This window comes from Papaver somniferum, chromosome 7 (assembly GCF_003573695.1).
Source record: "Papaver somniferum cultivar HN1 chromosome 7, ASM357369v1, whole genome shotgun sequence".
Taxonomy (NCBI): Eukaryota; Viridiplantae; Streptophyta; class Magnoliopsida; order Ranunculales; family Papaveraceae; genus Papaver; species Papaver somniferum.
Genome location: NC_039364.1, coordinates 227,321,060 through 227,341,086, shown reverse-complemented (window position 1 = coordinate 227,341,086; position 20,027 = coordinate 227,321,060).

Genomic DNA, 20,027 nt, shown 5'->3' with positions numbered 1-20,027 from the left:
GTTATTTGTCTTTAAAACGAAGGATTATTCCGATTTCATGAAAATTCACTTCTTTTATGATAAAACCTTGGTACACATGAAAGCTCATAACTAAGTTTTATCACTGGACCTAGGTTCATATAAAAAAAAATCTCTCCTAAATCAGGGATTATAGTTAGTTTCAAAACTAACGATCGAACGAACATACGTTTTCAAAAACGAGGGTTTTTCATAAAACTCACACTAATATACACACATGTATATAACTTCATCATGATCAAAGCATGAACAACTCATGAATCATACATCAGCAAAAAAAAAAAAAAAAACGCACCTGGTCGGCCGGAATTTGGCCGGACGGCGCGATCGGCGGGGGAGAACTTCTCTTCCCTGCGTGAAGGTGGTGAGGTGGAGATGGTCGTGGAGAAAAAAAAGGATTAATCCCTTTTATATCAATTTTATTTCCAAAACCTAATTTTCTAAGGATTTCCTTATTGGGCCCGACCCGCGAATCCTAACCGACCACGGACTCGTCGTCCAAACCAGCGGTTCAACACCAATTTATGCTCATCAAACGACGCTCCAATCATGACATTGAAGCCTTCATCAAGTCGTGGTTTGCTCATGCTCTCTAAATCCGGTAACGTCTCAACTTACGACTAAGTTCAATTACTGGTATTATTATTTATGGCCGGAAAATCACCATTTAATGCTGACTGAGGAACACAGCTTTCCTCAGTAAGCAGGGGACTTAATGTAGATGGTGGATTTTCGACAAAGGCTAAAATCGTAAACTCATAATTATACGAAGCTCTGATTCAGCAATCAGACGTGAGTATCGAGACAGGGTCTCTCATCGAATTCTCAACGGAGAGTACTTTCTCTCAGAGTACATGTAGATATGTAGTCTCACGACTGGACAACGGCATATCTCATGAATACTGAATACTTTCAGTGATTATTTCTATATAGTATCACGAGATGGACGGCTCCTAGACAGCTTGCTCTGCTAGTATAGAGCGATAACGTCTTCAGGAACAAACAACGAGTTTACCCTGACTATATAAAGGATATGACTTACCGACAAGCTCATATCGGGATAATTAATGCTCCTAGACAGCTTGCTCTGCTAGTATAGAGCCACAAAGTTAATTATTCCTAATTACAATTGCTCTATATTCATGGTCGAATCCACGACTGGTCCCATGGAATGGCAATAACAATTGCTTATTCCATGGTCGAATCCACGACTGGTCCCATGGAATGGCAATAACAATTGTTCTGATTCTATGATCGAATCCAGCTTGATCTCATAGAATAGCAATAACTATATTATCTCATTACTCCGATTTCATGATCGAATCCACAACTGGTCTCATAAATGGTAATAGATAAATCTTAATTACTCTGATTCTATGGTCGAATCTACGATCCCATGGAATGGTAATGCTCACTTTATTATTCTGAATTCGTAGTCGAATCCTCAGCTGATCCTATGAATTAATAATAAACATCTTATTACTCAGTTTTGTGAATTTTATTCCCACTGAATTCCACAATTAGTAATAAATAATCAACAACCGGGCGTCTGAGCTACCTCTAAGTAAGCCCCGATTCAAATGGTGAAAGTGTATTCAACGACGATACACTAACAGTCACCGCACGAACGAGTATTTCAAAATACAACGAAACGATGAACCTATGCAAAATAAGAGAAGAAAATAATAAATAATTAAAAATATTGACCAGGGTGCTGGGACACGGACACACGACCTACCGACCGTGTCGTGGTCATCCACGCCAGTTTTATATTTTTAATACATTTTTATTATTTTCCATGATTTGATGAAAATTCTCTCATTGATCAAATCTCCTTCGTCTCGAGGAACTCCTCGGTTTCATGGTACTTCCATAAATCCATAAAAATAATATAAAATTAAGGAAAGGAGTGTGGGGCGTGACCATTGGCCAACCGGCCATGCCTTGGTCCCACCGGCCCCACACCCCACGGTTCCTTATTATTTTATTATTATTATTATTTTTCTCTAATTTCATGAAAAAACTCCTTGATTTCATGGTTTTTTGCACAAATCATCATATATAATAAATAAAATAAAATAATATGAAAACTTGTGGGACCGGCCACTAGCCGGCCATGCCTACCGGTCCCACACGCCCTTTGCTTTATTATTTTATTATTATTATTATTATTTTTCCTTGAATTCATCAAATTCCTTGATTTATGGTATTTCTCTCAAATTAGGAAAAATTCCCTCAAATCATCAAAAATACCTAAAAATATTAAAAAATTATGAAAACTCGTGGGACCGGTCCATAGCCGGGGCCATGCCTCCATGGTCCCACACGCCCTTGTTTTATTATTTTAATATTTTGCTTCCTGAACTCATGAAAACTCCTTCAATTCATGGAAACTCCCTAAATTCATCAAATTTCTCAAAATTCATGAATTTTTCATAAAATCATCAAAATATTATAAAATTAAGGAAAAGGCACCACGGGACCGTGGTCACGACCGGCCGACCATGCCTTGACGCGGTCCCACGCCTCCTCATTCCTTATTTTATAATTATTTTTCATCATCTCATGGTGTTTTCCTCAGTTTCGTCGAAACCCTAATTTTGGCATATTTTCTCGAATGGATGCTCAATTGCACGCCAGAAAATATCAAAATTCTCAGGACTGAGACGCGGACGCCTTGGGGACACGAGCACGCTATCTTGACCGACCAAGATTGGCTCTTTGGCTCACGGAAGCCGGTCCCATCAATTTTCACAGTTTTGACCTAATTTGCACAATTGCTCGTATTAGGTCCAAAACTCTTCCAAACACTTTGGATTTTCATGAAGTGATCGTCAGGCGGTCACGTGACAACCCAGGGATGGTTTCATGACCCCATGGTTGGTCCCTCACTCCGTCATAATTAATTAGGTTTTCTCACCTAAGGCTCAGACGAGCATTTTCGAATAAATGATTAAACCAGCATTTAATCATTGTTTCATCAAGAAATCGTCAACTCTTCGGGAGTTCTTTGTATTTGCTCACGTGAGCATATGGACACTACATGGTTGATCCACGGTCCCTTGTAGTCGCTCCCTCCTTCGTCCCATGGTTAAACTTCTGATGAACCATGAATTGATCATCAATTGATCAAATTAGGGTTTCTGAATCCAAGGATCATCATTCCAGATTCCAACCTTAATAATTTTACGACGACCTCATGGTCATTAATTTTATTAATTATGCTCGTTTCAACGATCAGTATTCTAATTAATATTTTGGGTATGCTGCCAATAACCCATCAGATGAGCAACACATGCTCAGACGATCAAATATTCAACAATTCATCACATGAGCAACACTTGCTCAGATGATGAATATTTGCTCAAACCAAGGAATATTGGTTCAACAATCAATATTCAACGACCCATCGAATGAGCAATACTTGATCACTTCATCATAAAAATTATACCTTTGTCTCATGACATGTTCAATTCATGAGTTTCAGAACATCATGTTCAACTCAGCAACTACATGGACTCATCAATTGACTAACAAACCACGAGACGTCAATCGTGTCACTTGGGGGGATATCACTTAGGATTTTGGTATGGCGGTCTACGGCACGTGTGTTCAAACACACGATGGAATGTGAGCAAGTCGTGCAATCAATTGAAGGAATTCACGAGGTAGTGGGTGGAAAATCGACCAAGTCTCCACACGTTGAGCAACTGGTTTCAAACACGATCTCCACTTCCCCACTCCTTGATTCCATCAACTGTCACACTTCATGGAATCATGGTGTCTAAAATTCCAGCAATATAAATAAGTCTCTGAATCATGATTAAATCATCATCAATAGTATCATCAATCTCACGTCTCATCGACAACACGAGATCATCAACTCATCAATTGACCAACTACTCTCAATTGAGCAATTTCAATCATTCAGAGCTTATCATATTCAGAATTCACACACCCACAATCTCGATCACCATTGATCTCACACATTTCTCAGATTCCCTCTTACAGATCAACCCATCCTCTCTTGTGACCGAATTTACTCTGGAACAGTCATTGTCTTGATTTAGGCCGGAGTACTACAGATTGATCTCTCGAATCTAAAGCACCCCCTTTGCAGCGGTGCATCTGTGTGAGGTTTAACATTTCGCTCGGTTCGAGGAGTTTCCTCCGTACGGTCGTCTCCTCAATTCCTTAAAAATTAGCAAATCGTTTTTCCCCATCTACAACTTTATAATAATACTATGACACTGTATAACAATGATCGAGACCGATGCTTTCGAGGAATGTGGAATAGGAGCTACTAAAGTTTCATTATCTTTTTTGTATTTCATATGTATTGATAGTTTTGTCACTAAAATTGAAAAAGGGGGGATTGTTAGAGCACTGCTAGGTCAAACTCGCATGCGTTGCTATGTCAAGCATGTTTGTCAATGTTAGTGATCAAAACTATTATTCTTGATTTCTAGTCTCTTATAGCTAAGTCTCGGACTAGGATATTAAGTGTAGTTGATCTCAAGGACTTCATGACGATTCATCATACAAGTATAAGATCTACTCAAGGAACCGGTGTAACTTCTCGACCAAAAGGTATATGAAGACTTGAACTTATCTATCAGTCAAAAGTATATTTATTCTATCTCCTACTCTTTGAGACAAAAGTCATATGCTATATATATAGACTAGATCATACACATTTGGTATTTTGAGACGAGTATACCTCGCCTATCTATATCTCGAAATATGTGTTGGTAAGCTTTTCGCTTCAACCAAGTTTATCTTTACCTAGTGACGAAAGTCATGAATGTTTCAATCACTTTGAAAATTGCTTTGACGAGAAATAGTGTACCAACTACATAACGTCCTCTAAGAATGTTTCAATGATTGGAATGAGAGTTTAGATTACGTAACCAATGGATTCCTTGAACCGAAGTTTTCGAACTTTGTTGATCAAGAGAACCGGAAGTATGGAAAGTGACAAGTCCGCGAACTGCCGAAGTTCTCAAACTCGAGAATTTCTGCTGGAGTTGACAAAATAATTGCGTGAGCCAAGTCCGCGAACCCAATACGCGAACTGGCGTAGTTCTCGAACCCGAGAATTTCTCTTGGAGTTTGTAAACTCTGTCTGGTGTCTTAATTCCGCGAACCTAGTCTGCGAACTTGAGAAGGTTATATATCTAAAGATGATTTCTGAACTTAATCTTAAAAGACTAAGGAATACATTTGCAAACCGTGGCTTCTAAAGTTCATGAACCGATTCGAGTGAATGAAATCATCTTTGCTTCAATTATGTCTTGTGTAGTTACATAAGATTTCCTTGCAATTGAACAACTCTCTTAACTAGTTCATTTGAGTCAATTGAACTAGTTATGGTGAAGAAGAACATGGTTGGTTTGAAACGCTCATATGGTTAACCTCTTTAGGTAGACTATTGTTGAACCAACAATGTACACGTTTGGGTGCGGTTAACAAACCTAGAAGCGTACAGTCATTTGTGTCTGACAAGCTAATTATTCGATCTAACGGTTGAGAAATATTAGCTGGAATCTAAATCAGGTTTTCATCTAACGGTGAATATTGATTGCTTTGTAACTAAGGAAAAACCCTGATCTGAAAGGCTATATAAAGGAGACATCTAGTATTGTGCAAAACTAATCCCCACACCTTGCATGTGATATTAGTTTGCATGCTAGAGTCGTTTCTCCTTTAACCTTTGGTTTTCTTCTTCTAAAACCAGGTTAACGACTTAAAGACTTCATTGGGATTGTGAAGCCAGACCGATACTACTTTTATCGTAGTTGTGTGATCTGATCTTGCACATTCTATCGTCACAGTATAATCATATTGATTGGCTTGAGATCGTGAGAGTTCTCCGATAGGAAAGATATAAAAAGTAATCACAAAAACCTTCGTCTCATCGTTTGTGATTCCACGACATCTTGTTTCGCTACCATACGATTAAGATTGTTGTGAGGTGATTGATTAATATAGGTTGTTCTTCGGGAATATAAGACCGGATTATCAATTGGTTCCTGTTCACCTTGATTATTATCAAAATATGGAACAAAAAACTTTTATGTTTTTCTGTGGGAGACAGATTGATCCTTTGATAGACTTGTCTGTGTGAGACAGATTTGTTTATTGTTAAAGCCTGCGATTTTGGGTCGTATCAACTCTTAGTTGTGGGTGAGATCATCTAAGGGAATCAAGTGGGCAGTATTCCGCTGGGATCAGAGGCGTAGGGAGTACAACTGTACCTTAGATCAGTGGGAGACTGATTGGGGTTCAACTATAGTCCAATCCGAAGTTAGCTTGGAGTAGGCTAGTGTCTGTAGAGGCTTAATACAGTGTGTATTCAATCTGGACTAAGTCCCGGGGTTTTTCTGCATTTGCGGTTTCCTCGCTAACAAAATTCTGGTGTCTATGTTATTTCTATTTCCGTATTATATTTGTTTATATAATTGAAATAATACAGGTTGTGCGTTTGAATCAATCAATTGGAAATCCGACCTTTGGTTGTTGATTGATATTGATTGATCCTTGGACATTGGTCTTTGGTACCGTCCAAGTTATTCCTTGTGTTTGACTATAGACTCGCTGATTTCTATTAGCTTGAGTGAATCAAAACAAGAGAGAGATATTGACTCCTTGAGATACTTTTATCTAGATTGAGTCTAACTGTCTAGTTGATTCTCTAGAAAGTTTTTCGGAGTTAGTCCATACAGATTGCTAATCGAAATATTGGGTGGTGTTGTTAGACCCCCGATTTTTCAAAATTAACTTGAACGGTACGAAAGACCAATGTTCAAGGATCAATCAATTTCAATCAATAACCAAAGGTTGGATTTACCAATTGATTGATTCAACGCACAACCTATACTATTTAGATCTCATAGATGTATATAAGACACATTCGAAGCAAAAACGATTTTGATTCACTCGAATCGATTCATGAACATTATAGACACGGTTTGCAAAGATTGCATTCCTTAGTTTATATATATTAGTTCACGAATAAACCGTTTCTAGAAAATAACCCACTCAAGTATGCATACCGGTACGCATATTTAAGTACCCGGATTGAGTTTGTTTTTCTTTCACAAACTCCAACAGAAATTCACGGGATGTGAACTTCCGGCAGTACGTGTACGGGTACGTGGACTTAGCTTTCGGACATCCTAAACCGGTAAAGTAAGCATACTTTGGTTCAAGGATTTTGGAATTACACAAGTATGAGTTCACATACAATGTTTATATCCATCCAAGGTTATATATTCTAAACTCTCATTTCAATCATTGAAACATTCTTAGAGGATGTTAAATAGAGGTTATTCACACACTATTTTTAATCAAAGCGATTTTCAAGATATTGAAATGATCAACATGACTTTCGTCACTTGTAAAGATGAACTTGTCCAAAGCGAAAGCTTACCAACACATATTTCGAGAAATAGATAAGCGAGATAAACTCGGCTCGAAATAGCAAATGTGTATAATCGAAGTATATATAGCATCACGACCTTTGTCTCAAGGTATGAGATAGAATAGATAGACTTTTGAGTGATAGATACATTCAAGTCTTCACATACCTTTTTGTCGATAAAGATCCACCAGTTCCTTAAGTAGTTCTTTGTCTTTGCATGATGAATGCCGCGGAGTCTAGAGCTCAACTACACTTACCATCCTAGTCCGAGACTTATCTATAAATAGACTAGAAATAAAGACTTATAGTTTTGGAAACTAAACTTGACAAACAAGCTTGAGATAGCAACGCTTGAGAGTTCGACCGAGCAGTGCTCTAACAATCTCCCCCTTTGTCAATTTTAGTGAAAAAATATCAATACATATGGAATACAAAATAAATAAACTTTGCAGCTTCTCATCCACATGCATGATCTCTTTGGTTCTTCAACATTACTCGAAATCTTCGTCACTTCCAAGTACTCCAATGATTCCAAAGATATTCAAATCAGCATCATCATTGTTGAAGATCCGAAGCCATAACAATGAGAAAACAAAAGCTCTCAATCATTATTACACAGTGTCATAGTATTATTACACAACATCAAATTTCAATTAATCACAACTTTGACAACAATACTATGGTGATATGTATCACTCCCCCTTAGTCAATACTTCATCTCACATGAAAACCACTCCCCCTTACATAATGATCCGAAAAACAAATGTATTTGTAGTGTGAACTACAAATTAATTCTCCCCTTTTTTGTCTATAAAATTGGCAAAGGTACGAAAACTAGTGGGATCGTAATGAAATTTTCATAGAGACACTTCATGACCAAAAGAAAGCACATATCAACTTTTTAGATGCAATCATATAGCCGAAACTGAATGCATTCATTAAGGAGTTTATAAAGATACAAGATAACCCCTATAATATTCCACATCCGCACTCCCCACAAAGATTTGACAATTAAGCACAAGTTCAATTAAGAACTCTCCACCATAAAATGTCATTCCCGAAAGAACAACAAGAGCGAACTTACTTTCACAAGAAAAGAAGGATTTCTTTGGACATTAACAAATCACATGAAACATGAATTTGTATCCAAAATACTCAATTAAATTAACCACAAGAAAACCCATGATTAATTTAATCGGAAATTCTCAACATAAAAGAACTTACGGAGCCGCACAGTATACATAAAAATATGGATCAGGGAAGATCAATACTTCCGAATAAACAAAGACTCATTCTATCTTTCATCACTATTTGCACAATTACATATAATAGACTTAATCTTTGTAAACAAAAGCTCATCCTTTCTTCCATCAATATTTGCATAATGACATAAAAGGCTTATCTTTTGTTTGTCAAAATTTCATTCAATCTTTTATCAATACTTGCATATCGACATATAAAAAACTTAACTTTTGACCACGTATGGCAAAATCATAGTTCACGGTCGGAAACACACATATCCCATAACAAATTGCAATATATAAAAGCATAAAGATTAATACTGGAAAATCATCTTCCAAACAAACTTTAGAATTTAAATAAATAAATCTAAAAACATTGAAGATGAAAACGTTGGACATAGCTATGTGTAATCACAATAATGGCTATTCCAAACCCTAGTTATCCTTCTTAAAAACATAAGAATAAATTATCATAAGAAGTTTACTAGACAACATAAGAATCAAGTTTCTTTGATAACATCATACCTTTGAAAGGGTCCATCATAAATGGTGTCACTGATATCCTTGATTCTTTTGACCGTAGAGACCCCATGTTCATGAGTGAGAACATTAACTTTTCGATCAACACCGTGGGAAAGATGCCTAGCTTTGACACAGTCCATGATGAGCTTCTTCTGATTCCTGATCAAGGTGTTTTGATTATCAAGGATTTTGTCATATCCACCAATAAGCTGATTTATTTACAGTTGAAGATTTGCAAACTCGAACCTAGAGTCATTCTGAAAAAGAATGAAATCCTTGACAGATTCTACAACCCAGGAGTTGTACTCTTTCCTTTCCATCATTCTTTTCAAGACAAGTTCTTGAACAAAATCGCATCCTTTAGAGTCTTCTTCCATCTCAAGATTCACAACTTCTTGAGGTATTGAGGAGTTTTCCATATCCCTTTTTTTATCAGGGAAGGTAAAACAATATAAGATGTATATACCCTTGTTGTGGAAACCCTAAACTCCCAAGAGAGACACGGACGTTCGTGGACTGGTTGAAAATAACAGAACAGAAGAGATTCAAAAAGAATAAAATACCTCTTTTTTTTCATATATCCCACATTATCATGACTCAATAATTAAAAAATTAATCAGAGCATAAGAGTGAGAAACATAGAAACAAGGAGTCAAGTGACTCTACTTTCACATCAAAAGGAAAAATAACATAGTCAAACACAATACAGATGGAAAACTACAGTAGACTTGAGTATCTCCCAAAAGTCATTCTTGCATCTCTCAAGTTAGATACACGAATAAAAATGCCTACGATTAGGCAGTCAAGTGAGATGTAATCTCACTACGAGTATTGAGAGATGGGTTGTAAACTCCATCTGAGGGTTTGAACCTGGTATTTATTATCTTCCTTCGGTTATTTTTTATTCCAAAAGAATTCAACATAACCTTGTCAGGTGATCCATCAAAAGTATTTTCCGAGGATTCAGTTTAGGGCCTCTAGAAATCGGTTCCAGAGAATTAGAAGAGACATGTCTCCACTATCTAGACTTAGATTTACCAGACTCATTCTCATAAATGCTGGGAATGTGTATTTTTGCACCATTTGGAGAAACACGATTCCTGTAGGGATTTCAAGATGAGTGACCATTGAAATCCATCTTATGAGAATCTTGTTTTTCTGCAGGGATGAAATCCATTATAGTGGTCATTAGAGAGTTTACTCTGTCGACAGTGAAAAGAAGTAGATTTTGAAGATCAGAAATCTGTTTCTTTCTAGCAAAACAATGATGAACACAATGATTCTTTTTCCCACATAAGGAACATGTTCGTGGAGGAGAAACATTGACATGAACCTGTTTTGAATTCATATCCCTATTAGAATATTGCAAGTTATGTAAACACTTCTTAGAAGAAACTTACTTTGGAGAACATCTCTTCATCTACTGTAATTCTGTTTGAGAATTGATCATCGGTACAGAAGAATTTCTCATTAAAACAGAGTTTTCCTTTTTCAAGGATTTGCACTGTTCTTGGACTATAATAAGGGAAGCACCTAGTTTCTCTTTTTCAATACGAAGTCTGTTTAGATCAGATAAATGCGTCTCGATCAAACGTTTTTCTCTAATTGAGTCTTCTTTAATAATATTCTCAAGAACACTAATTTATTCACGCTGAAGGGTAGTTTCTTGAATAAGTTTTTCGATATTGTTGGAGAAGGATTCAATTATACTATAGAGTTCCCGTTCTCGACCAAGAGACTTTTCAAATTCATCAATAAGCTGGGCATGATTATGAAAATCAATAGATACAGTAGATTTTTTTGAGATTCTGGTGAGATCCATTTCAGCTTTTGACAGAGTGTCAAATGTCTCATTTGAGGGATTGTTATCAAAATTCGATAAAACATCCTTTCTACCTCGGGATACGGAAGAATCAGCTAAGGAGTTATCTTTTGAGGTAATTCCAAGACATTTGGCATAATTGAAAGCTTTGAAGGTCATTTTGGTGTGCACAACAACAAGAGATAATCTTCCATCCACAGAGATAGATTGCTACAAACACAGACTTATGAGGTCTTTCAACGTGTTTGCCTGCTATGATACCAATTGAAAAAGCGGGGGTCTAACAACCTCACCCAATATTTCACATAGCAATATGTATGGACTAAATCCAATATACTTTTAAGAGAATCAACTAGACAGTCAGACTCAATCTTAATAAAAAGTATATCAAAGAGTTATATCTCAATTTCTCGATTCAATACTTACTCAAGCAAATAGAAATCTGCGAACCTGATTGAATACAAGAGAAATTAACTTGAACGGTACCAAAGACCAATGTTCAAGGATCAATCAATTTCAATCAATAACCAAAGGTTGGATTTACCAATTGATCGATTCAACGCACAACCTGTGATATTTCAATTATATAACAAAATACAATGTGGAAAATAAATAACACAGACACCAGAAGTTTTGTTAACGAGGAAACCGCAAATGCAGAAAAACCCTGGGACCTAGTCCAGATTGAACACACACTGTATTAAGCCGTTACAACCTACTACAAACTAACTTTGGTCTGGGCTGTAGTTGAACCCCAATCAATCTCACATTGATCCAAAGTACATTTGCGCTCCTTACGTCTCTGATCCTAGCAGGATACTACGCACTTGATTCCCTTAGCTGATCTCACCCACAACTATAAGAGTTGCTACGACCCAAATTCGAAGACTTTAATAAACAAATATGTATCACACAGAAAAGTCTACAGGAATAGATAAATCTGTCTCCCACAGAAATACCTACGAGTTTTGTTCCGTCTTTTGATAAATCAAGGTGAACAGGAACCAAATGATATACCAGACTTATATTCCCGAAGAACATCCTAGAAATATCAATCACCTCACAATAATCTTAATCGACTAGCAAAACAAGATATTGTGGAATCACAAACGATGAGACGAAGTGTTTGTGACTACGTTTATATCTTGCCTATCAGAGAAATTAATCTCAAGCCAATCTTACGATTGCACTCAGTCACGATAGAAACAACAAGATCAGATCATGTAACTACAGAGAAAATAGTTGGGTCTGGCTTCACAGTCCCAATGAAGTCTACAAGTCGTTAACCTACAAGGTCTCGATAGAAACCTAAGGTTAAAGGAGAATCGACTTTAGATTATACAACTAGTATCACACATGAGGTGTGAAGATTATGTTTCCCAGTTGCTAAAGTTCTCCTTTATATAGTCTCCAAATCAGGGTTTGCAATCTAAGTTACCTTGGTAACAAAGCATTCAATATTCATCGTTAGATGAAAACCTGATTAGATTCAAGCTAATATCTTTCAACCGTTAGATCGAACTTAGCTTGTTATACACAAATGAAATGTAATAACTTCATTTAGGTTTGAGTAACCGTACTTAAACGTGTATACGTTGTTGGTTCAACAGTAGTTAACCAATAGTTAGCTATATGAGAACTTTCATATCAACCTTATTCTTCTTCACCATAACTAGTTCAAATGATTCAAAAGAACTAGTTAGAGAGTTGTTCAATTGCTTAGATATCATAGATTTATATAAGACACAATCGAAGCAAAAACGATTTTGATTTACTCGAATCGATTCATGACATTATAGCCACGGTTTGCAAATATTGCATTCCTTAGTTTATATATATCTTAGTTCACGAATAAACCGTTTTTAGAAAATAACCCACTCAAGTATGCATACCGGTACGCATACTTAAGTACCCAGATTGAGTTTGTTTTCTGTTCACAAACTCCAGCAGAAATTCACGGGATGTGAACTTCCGGCAGTACGTGTACGGGTACGCGGACCTAGCTTCCGGACATCCTAAACCAGTAAAGTACGCATACTTTGGTTCAAGGATTTTGGACTTACACAAGTATGAGTTCATATACAATGTTTATATCCATTCAAGGTTATATATTCTAAACTCTCATTTCTATTATTGAAATATTCTTAGAGGATATTAAATAGAGATTATTCACACACTATTTTTCATCAAAGCGATTTTCAAGATATTGAAATGATCAATATGACTTTCGTCACTTGTAAAGATGAACTTGGCCAAAGCGAAAGCTTACTGACACATATTTCGAGAAATAATAAGCGAGATAAACTCGACTCGAAATAGCAAATGTGTATAATCGAAGTCTATATAGCAATACGACTTTTGTCTCAAGATAGGAGATAAAAAGGTAAACGTTTAAGGGATAGATAAGTTCTGTCGGATCAGAATCTCGCAACAATAATATCTTAGCGAAATTATCAACAACATAACACAACAGCGTCGCAGAACAATTTCAGAAATGATATAATAAACGACGTCAACTAAAATTAAGAGTGTAAATCTAAAAATGAGTTGAGTAATAATGAAATCATATGAGGGGTGTAGTGTAGGATTTCCTGCAACTACATAATGGCGCTAGAAACGGGGAATTGAAGATTGAAAGTTGAAAATTGTTGTTGAGAATGTTCAGATCAAGAAAGTGATTAAATAAATCAGTGAACCAGTTAAAAGAAAGATGATTAGAATTAATGAAGATGACAAAATATTGGAGTGTAATATGATAACAAAAACGATGGTTAATGATTTCCATGAAAACATCAAAGGAAGAATACATAAACGAAATTTTGAAGGAAGGAAGGTTATGGCGGTAGAAAAGACATCACCCTTGAAAGATTGGGAAAAGCAAAAAATTACATTCATGGCAGCAGAAATACCAAAAGAAAATTTGAACCACACATCTCCATTGGTTATTACAGTGCCTATTACACGAAAAGAGAAGGAGACAACAACAAAATCCACGGGAGAATGGATATTGAACATAACTTTAATCGATACAGGAAGTTCAGTGGATATAATATTTTATCATGCAGTCCGGGGAATGGGATTTAAAGACGAAAAAATGTCCAGTTCAACATATTTTATTCACGGCTTTGGAAAATCCACAACAAAATCTAAAGGAGAAATAGTGGTACGAATTCCACTTGGAGAGATCGAAACACACGTAACACTGTGCGTGGTGGATAGGAATCTCCATATAATATGTTATTAGGAAGACCATGGATACATGCGATAAAATCTGTAGCATCAACGTTGCATCAATGTATTAAATTCCCCACACCAAATGGAATAGGTGAAATCAGAGGAGATATTGACAATGCGAAATTATGTCATCAAATTGAAGTAAAGCATTATGAAGGACAAGCAAAAAAAAAACAATTTCGCAGAAAGTTGGCAAGGGAAGCAAAGAAAGAAGAAGAATTTAGAGTATATATGATAAGGGCAAAAGAAGGCAAAGGAATACCCAGCGAAATTTCGGAAGAAGGAGAAGGACCTGTGAAAACAATAAAAGAACCAACACCAATGGGAGAACCTAAACCCAGTTACACTTCCGCAGAACCAACAAAAGAAATAAACGTTGGGACTATAGAAGAACCTCTAATATTGAGAATTGGAACCAAAATGGATGTGGAAGAAGAAGAAAGAACTGTTAACCTTTTGCAAGAATATAAAGATGTTTTCGCAGGAAGCATGGATGAGATACCGGGAATAGATCCATCAATTGCATGCCACAAGTTGGATATTAACAAAAATGTGAGACCATTTATCCAGAGAATAAGAAAAATTTCAACAACTTACCATTCCCAAATAGAAGAAGAACTACAGAAAATGCTTGATGCGGAAATCATAAGAGAAGCTAAATACCCAGAATGGATAGCGAATATGGTCATTTTCCCAAAGAAAAAAAAAGAAATCAGGATTTGCATAGATTTCACTGATTTAAACAAAGCTTGCCCCAAAGATAGTTTTCCATTACCAGATATTTCGCAAATGATGGAATCCGCAGCGGGAAATGATAGAGTATCGTCTTTAGATGGGTACAAAGGGTATAACCAAATCCCTCTCGCTGAAGAAGATCAAGAACATGCTGCTTTCTTCGCCCCTAGAGGTTTATATTGTTACACGAAAATCTCATTTGGATTGCGAAATGCGGGAGCGACATACCAAATAATGGTAGAGAAGGTGTTCGCAAAATGGATACACAAAACATTAGAAGTATACTTGGATGACATGTTAGTAAAGCGTAAAGAAGCTAAAGACCATGTACAAGACCTGAGGGAGATTTTTGAACAAATGCGGCAGTATAACATTAAATCGAATCCTGAGAAGTGTACTATTGGAGTTGCATCGGGAAAATTTTTAGGCTACATTGTATCAAAGGAAGGAATACAGGTTGATCCAGAAAAAGTGCAAGCAGTTCGTGACATGCCAACACCAGTAACAATAAATGATGTACAAAGGTTGAATGGGCTTCTAGCTTCGCTGGGAAGATTCATTTCGCGATCATCAGACAAATGAAAATATTTTTTCGATATACTCAAGATGGGTGGGACATTTAAATGGACTGAGGAATGTGAAAAATCTTTTCAAGGGATCAAAGAACATCTTATGGATACAACTATTTTACAAAAAGCAGAATCAGGAGAAGAATTATTGATCTATCTTGCGACGATGTCGCATGCATTAAGTGCTGTGTTATTGCGAGTAGACGCTGGAGTGGAGAAACCCATTTATTACATTAGAAAAACTTTTAATACTGACGAGAAGAATTACTCAAAGATTGAGAATTTAATCTTAGATTAGTTTATGCATCATTTAAGCTCCGCATATATTTTCAGGCGCATACGATAAAGGTATTAACAAAAGTACCAATTGAATCAGTGATGAAGAATTCTAAAAGATCAGGAAGAGTGGAGAGATGGAATGCACAAGTAGGCCACTTTGATATTAAATATGAAATTTTGTCTTCACCAAAATCACAAGTTGTTGCAGATTTCTTGGCAGAATTTCCTTTAGAAGAAGATGAAGCAGTAAAAGAAATGATGGATATAGAAGAAGAACACGGAGATCCAAAAGATTTATTAACATAACCAAATAGATGAGAGATATTGGTAGATGGATCATCAAAGGGAGAAGGAAATGGAGTTGGAATTGTTTTAATTTCTCCAGAAGGAATAAATATGGCTTTTTCATTCAGATTGGAATTCGCATCCACTAATAATGAAACGGAATATGAAGCTGTAATACATGCCTTAAAATTCGCAATAGAAATGAAACTAGAAAATGCCAGGATCACTAGTGATTCGCAGCTAGTTATTCGCCAAATAAAGGGAGAATATACTACAAATGAACCATCGTTGAAGAAATACAAGAAGCTCGTTGAAGAATTGTCAGCGAAAATACCAAAAATAAAATGGAGGCACATTTCAAGAAAGGATAACAGACTCGCAGACGCTTTTGCTTTCATCTCAAGCATGATGACAGATCCAACTGCGAGATGCATAAAAATACAAACACTTATATCACCATCAATCAATAAAGAAGAAGAAGAAGTGGATGTGATGATAATAGACAATGAAGAAGAAGAACAAACGAACAATATCGCAGACTGGAGAATGGAACTTCATGCATATTTGGCGAAAGGAGAAACACCAAGAAATAGATTAGAAACACACAAGTTAAAAAGCCGCGCAACGAATTATGAATTAAGAGATGGTTGCTATTCCGAAAATCCTTTAACGGACCTTCACTCAGATGTATGACACGAGAGGAAGGAGAAAAAGTGCTAAAAATATTACATAGTGGGGATGCTGGAAATCATAGCGGGGGAAGATCTTTGGCACATAGAGAAAAAAATACAAGGCTATTACTGGCCGTACATGCACGAAGATGCAAAAAAAATATCAAGGCGTTGCGAAGATTGTCAGCGGCATGGAAAGAAAATACATGCACCTGGAGCACCGTTATCATCTTCAACCAGTGTGTGGCCTTTTGGAAAGTGGGGCTTAGATACTGTGGGGCCATTTTTACCAGGTTCTAGACAAAGAAGATATTTAATAGTCGCAACAGATTATTTCACAAAATGGACAGAAGTGAAAGCAGTACAGCATATTCGCGACAAAGATATCTTTACATTCATATTCGAAAATATCATTTGCAGATTTGTAATTCCTGCGCAGTTGGTATCTGACAATGGGAAACAATTTGAAGGACAGAATATAGAAATGCTACTTAATGCATTCAAGATAAAATGTGGAAAATCTACTCCTTTGTATCCACAAGCTAATGGGTAGGTAGAAGCAACAAACAAAACAATTGCAGATATTTTAAAGAAGAAATTGGAAGGACATCACAGAGCATGGTGCGAACAAGTACATAATGCAGTATGGGCTTATAAGCTACTGGAATGTTACCTTTTTGTTTAACATACTCAGTTGAAGCGGTGTTACCAACAGAAGTTGTTATTCCGACAACAAAAAGAGAAGCTTGGGAGAAAAATCTTAGTGCGGGTTTGATATTAAATAAACTTGATGAATTATTAGAAAGAAGGGAAAAAGATTTACAACATATGGAGAATTATCAGCGAAGATTAGCCCGAGAATATAATAAACGTGTCAAAGTACGCCAATTCCAACCAGGAGATTTAGTTCTGCGAGAGACACCAATATATCAGCGAGAAAATGGTGGAAAATTAGCGAAAAAATGGGATGGACCTTACATCATTAAGGAGATAGTTGGAACAGGAGCTTATAGATTAATGGATCCAGAAGGTAGAGATGTTGGTCATAGACTTGACAGACCATGGAACAGGTTGTACTTAAAAAGATATTATCCGTAAGAAGCTTTGAGAAGTTATGGATTCTGAAAGAATAATTGCAAGATTATTCATATCAAAACAAGATCATGATGTGCGAAATTTTCGCAGAGATAATCACAGAACAATGACATAAAAGAAAGGGGCGAACCTTTATGGCGTACACCCTAGTTCGCGAATAAAATTTCGCAAGAGGCAAATGTAAGACCTAAAGTACGTCATATTAGGGGGTACCTGTTGCATGGCTCAGGGAAAGGCTACACCGCCACCGGAACCTGAGTCATGGAGATTTGGGGTCAATAAAGCCCATCCGGGAGAGGCACCTTGGATTCTCAGCTTAAGCATATGACTTGGTTGGGCGACTAAGGTAATAAGGACTCTCCCAAGGAGTGCAGATCTGATCAAGGCGCCGAGGTACACGGTTGAGTCAAGAGTGCAGGGACGTTTGAAGCGTACTTTGCCATTCTTGACAAGTCATGGCTTATACTGCACTCGGCCTGAAGAAAACCCCACTTAGGGTGCAGTCTCGTAACCATAAGCCCTATAGGTAAAAGGGATAAGAGGCTGCGAAAACAACTGGTTGTTGTTAAGACTGGATGGGAGGAGCTAACCTTGTATGGTAGAAGTACGCCTCCTTGAAGGGGCAACCAGGGGGAGATAAGGGCGGCACCCTCCATTAGGGAGCTGATAAGTGTCTTAAGACGCAAATGTCATGAGGCTTTTTATTCGCAAGGGTATTAAGGCTTGTCATATTTGTGCAACAATCCTGAAGAGGCAAATACAAAAGAAAAAGATAAGACGAGATCAATGGGTTTTCGCATGAAAGTGCGAAGACGTCCTGCGATTTCGTCGCAAGACGGCAATGTCATGGGGTTTATTTTCACAAGAATATTTAGGCCTGTCATATTGTCGCAACATTTTTGAAGAGGCCATAATACAAAAGAAAAAGTTAAGGCAAAATCAATGGGTTTTTGCATGAAAGTGCAAGGACGTCCTGCGATTTTGTCGCAATGACAAGAGGTGGCATAATAAGAACTTTAATTAGGAAGGAAAAATAAGACCACATGATAAAACAAAATATTTATAAGTATTCGTAACAGATTATTTTTTTCAAGAAAGATAATGAGAGGCAAGTATGGGAATCAATAAACAAGAAGCATTATCTTTCTCATCAGCAAAATATTAAAAGGAAAAATTGATTCCAAAGTTGGTTGAAGAATATTATTCGCAAAAGTGATAAAAGTAAGACAATTCAAGAAGATAAAACTAGATAAGAAGCTCAAGCTTCAGTATTAATTCTAGTAGCAGGAGATAACAGACGTTCTTTGCCAATGTTCTCATTATCGCAAGCCTCTCATTCATTTCGGTTCTGATCTTCGCCTTGACTAGCACCTTGATTATCGCCAGCAATTACTTCTTCAGGAGAGATTTCTTTCTCATTTTGATTAACACCAGCAGATGCTTCCTTAGAAGGAATTTCTTCTTCACCTTCCAAGAAATCATCCTCTGCACCACTTTCATAATCATAATCACTATCAACAGGACGAGGAACTTCATCATCATCTACTTCCAAAGGTTCAATTAATGTAGGAGGAAGAGATTTGGACAATAAAATATCATTTACAAAGACTTCAGCCGGAGATGAACTTGACGAAGAAGTGCTCTCTGATGATTCCTATCTTGAATATCCTTAAAATAAGCAAGATAATCAAGTCTTCTTTCTGCTCGGTCGCGAGAACCAGTAAGGGCAGAGACGAGCAATGCATTTTCTTTGCGAATTTTGTCATATTTAGCCTCCAAAACAGAAATGGAGGAGTGAAGATTCTTCTCAGACTCTGCGACTGGTAGAATACAAAATTTCAATAAGATGAAGAACTCAGAAAAATATGACAAAGAAAAGATAGTTAAGGCAGTCAAACTATTTTGACTACCTTCCTTTTGCAAAATAAGGTGTTGAATCAAGGACAGGCAACTATTCTCCCAACGGTCCATTGCGTCATCAAATTTATCTCCAACTAAACCTTTAAGTCGAGACTGAAGATTTTTCTCTTTAGAAATAAGAAAGGCATTTTTCTTCGCAAGAGAAGAATAAGATTCTTCTAATTTGGAATATTGTTCTTTAAGTTGATTCGCCTTTACACTTAAAGTTATTCT